Below are 3,954 nucleotides of genomic sequence, written 5' to 3'. Positions count from 1 at the left end.
GTGAGGGTCTCAATGGGGTTTACGGTTAGCCGTAAAAGGGCCAAAATTTTAGCCGTTAGGCGTAAAAATTGGAAGATTTTAACCGTTAGCCGTAAATGTTAACCGCAAAAAAAAATCGGCCAGTAGTTATAAATAAACCAAATTAGTTCACTTCATCGTCCCAGAATGGTCCTAAGACCTAAAATATGTTTTTCGATAATGGAAATTAATTTTTAACTTCTGTTAATCGTAATGGAAATAATTTAACCGTTAGCTGTAAAAAAGGCGAAATTTTTAACCGTTAACCGTAGAAGCCACCACCCTATTGAAACCCTCTTCCATGTCTTGTTGAAAATTAATAGCACCAACTGGCCGACAATAATTTCACTATGCTGACTCCGTTTCCAGAAGTATTTTACTTCAATGGTGTCAACCACAATTCCGTTTGTGATAAATGTAAATATGGCCATGGCTAGCAAAAACATTTACATGGTAATAACATGCACAGGCATATTTGCATGCCAGTTTTTAATTACCATTCTTTTACCTCCTTTATTAACTTGTGCATGATTGTAAATACTTTGAATTTTATGATACGCTAAAAAAAAACTTGTTGTTGTTCCTGTAGTGACAAAGTGAATATATGAAAGAAGTATATTTGGACTTCAGATAAATGATTAAATGATCCTCACAGTGTATAAGCAATTTAAGTAATTGCATTTTTAGCCTAAAACAAAATCAAGGCCTAACAGGATTTGAACCCACCTATCAAGGTATCATAGCTCAGTTGGTAGAGCAACGCACCGATATCACGGAGGCCACGACAAATCCCGTTGAAGTTCGTTGAAGCCTTTGAATTTCTTCCGAGGATCATTTCATTCGTTTCTGTTAGTGTTGTAATAGCTGTCAAAAAGGATAAAAATAAAAACAAAATAGTGCGTTTGTGATGCGGTTGCTGTCGTTTTTTGTTTATATAAAAGTGAAAATTTCCAGTCATTTAACGCATACCAGAAGGGAAGCCATAATCGTGACGGTGGTTTGAAAATCTGACCATTATAAGCATATACCGTAAAATTCCGGTTATAAGCCCCCCGCTTATAACCCCCCCCCCCGGTTATAGGCCCATCTATCTCGAAACAAAGAAATACATCCGATTAAAAGCCCCTCCCCCCGGATATAAGCCCCCCTCTACCGGATGACAGTACTGAACAAGGCTAAAAGTTGCTTTATTATGCGTTTTTAACTTAAAAAAGGTATTTTAATCAACACTCCCGTGGCTCTTTTCGAAACGATTTTTTCATTCCGCTTATAAGCCCTCCCAGATATAAGCCCCTCCGCTTATAAGCCCACACAAAACCCTTTACGAAGTTGTTTAAGCCCAGGGCTTATAACCGGAATTCTACGGTATATATTTACATATATATATATCTCCGTTTTCACCCTTAGCTTAATTTTTTTATTGAGAAGATAACAGTGAGAGAGTGTTTCAGAGTGTTTTTGACGAATTAGCAGCTCTGCTATATCACATACCGCTTTACAGTGCGACTACTCGAACTAAACAAATGAGAGCAATCTTGACCAATCCTAATGTTAATTGAGAGCGAAGGATGTTAAAAGGTTTTTTGTACAACAACCAATGACTTTGAAGAATACAAATAATAGTTTAATGACAAAGTTTGAAAACTTAAAAAAGTTGCAGAAGATGCAGACCACTCGGGAAACTTTGCAATTTCTTGATTGGTTAGTTTAGATCCCAAGTTTTGAGTGACACGATACAAGGAAGGAATTAGTTTGCTCAAAAAAGAAAAGAAAAATAACAGGTTCTTACACCGAGTTAGCCCCAAGGCGAAGACAACTTGAAGTGATAATTATATAGCTGTCAGTAAATCCTATATTGTCAGCGCAGCTATTTTTCCTGAATTTCTGAGAACTGTCCAATTTGGGATGAAATTTGGATAGTTTCAATTAGGACTTTCAGGTAAAATGCACAAACTGTCCAATTTAAGAAAAATTGGACAGTTTTGTCTCGGCCAATCAAATCAAAGAAAAAACAACATGTGACGGATATTAGCCAATTAGCACAAAGCATAGCGTCAGCCCAGTAAACTTGTCGCACTGTTAGTCGACAATGGCGGAATTCTGAGGCAATTTTGCTACGTTTTTTCCATTCTGTTTGAGCTTTTCAGCAATAGTAACAACAAAGAGAAATTTTTTACGTTGTCAGAAGAGGAGCTAGCTACACTAAGAAGCACAAACCAAGAGCAAAACACCTCAAATAGTACAAAACTTGGGTGAACGTAAGTGCAACGAAGCGAAGCAAGAAATCTGTCAGATATTCTTAGCCATGAGCTAGATGCAATTCTTTGTCGTTTTTTTGCTGAAATTCGAAAAGAAAAGACGGCGATGAAGTACGAACGAGATAATGGAAAGGAGTTTGTCAGATTCAAGAAGTTGTTACGCTCTTCGGACACTTTGTTTACGACTTTCATTGATTGATGCAGTGTTTTCACTCACTTTGTAGCAAGCTTCGCAAACTCAGGTGAATAAAATTGCACTGTTTTGTTTAAGTTTGATTTGTGAATACAATGCTTTGAGTGAGTTGCATGTGCTGTGTTATGCCTACTATTGTTGATTGCTTTTCCCGTTCTGGACATAAGTTTATTGTTTATGCTGGATTGACTGACTACAAGCTATATAATTAATATGTAACCGGACTACATGCTTGTCCAATTTGGAAATAATTAGATTCAAAAAATTCCTCTGACAGCCAAATTGGACTCGGCCTACGGCCTCGTCCAATTTTGGCTGCCCTCGGAATTTTTTTCATCAAATTATTTCCAAATTGGACAGCATGTAGTCCAATTACGTATACAAATGTTAACACAATAACTTGGAACATGTCTTCATGAGCATGTATTAAAACCTGAAACGAAACGAAACCTACCCAAAAAGATAAAAGTTAACGGCAAGCAAACCACAGTGAAAGCTGACCCCAAGCACAATGCACTGAGAGCTAACCGCAAGCAATCTAGAGTAAACGCTAACCGCCAACAAGTCGGAGTGATTTGCAAGCTAGTTCCGTTTTTTTCCGGTTTGGGTTTCAATAAATCTCGTTTTCATGAAATAAATAAACACTTTTGCACTCATTATATTTGGTAGTGCACGTGCATTTGACAAATCGCAAATCTTTTATTACGTGTTGGCTTACAATAACAGTTCCAGACACTCACGAATGTTTTAATTTACAGTCCGGGCTCCACGCAAACCATAGTGAAGCAAAACTGCATTTCTAGTGTTCCTACATTCGTAAAACAAATCTCAGTTAATAAGATTAGAACACATAAAGCTTAGTGAACCTTGATATATTTCAGACAAAAAAGCTTCTTGAGTATAAACAAACACAGTGACACTGTTGAAGAGTTTATCTCATCATCATCATCATCATCATCATCATCATCATCATCATCATCATCATCATCATTTATTAACCACTAAAGCTTGGAATATTACATTTATAACCATGGTAAGGCGAGGAAATCACCAAGAAATCCTCAGGCTTATAATAAGGCAGGTCCAGTTATCAATTTGTAAGAAATTTAGTTACGGATGTGCGGCTAGGTCAGACTCAATTCATTAAAAATTCAACCTCTTTTTGTTAAAAGAAAAAAAAAAGCCGAGCCAGTGATCGATATCGGGAGATAATTCTAAATGTTAAGACCCTGGTAAAGTATTGCTAACTGCTTAATATTAGTGCGACAGTGATATGTTCGATAACACTTCCTGTGTCATAACTGTGTATTTGACTACTTGACTACTAATAATTGTTTTATCATTCGATCACTGAATTTGTTTTATGCTCAAAGTACCTTCGGGAACTGCGTGGAAACCACACTTTTTCTTGCTGAATTAATGTAGACCAAAGCGTAGCTTCGCCTTCGATAATACGAGCTGGTCTTCATCCAATTCTCTTTCTTT

Source organism: Oculina patagonica, chromosome 9, assembly GCF_052425735.1.
Source record: "Oculina patagonica isolate OP01 chromosome 9, crgOcupat, whole genome shotgun sequence".
NCBI lineage: Eukaryota > Metazoa > Cnidaria > Anthozoa > Scleractinia > Oculinidae > Oculina > Oculina patagonica.
Note: the sequence above shows the minus strand (reverse complement) of the source record.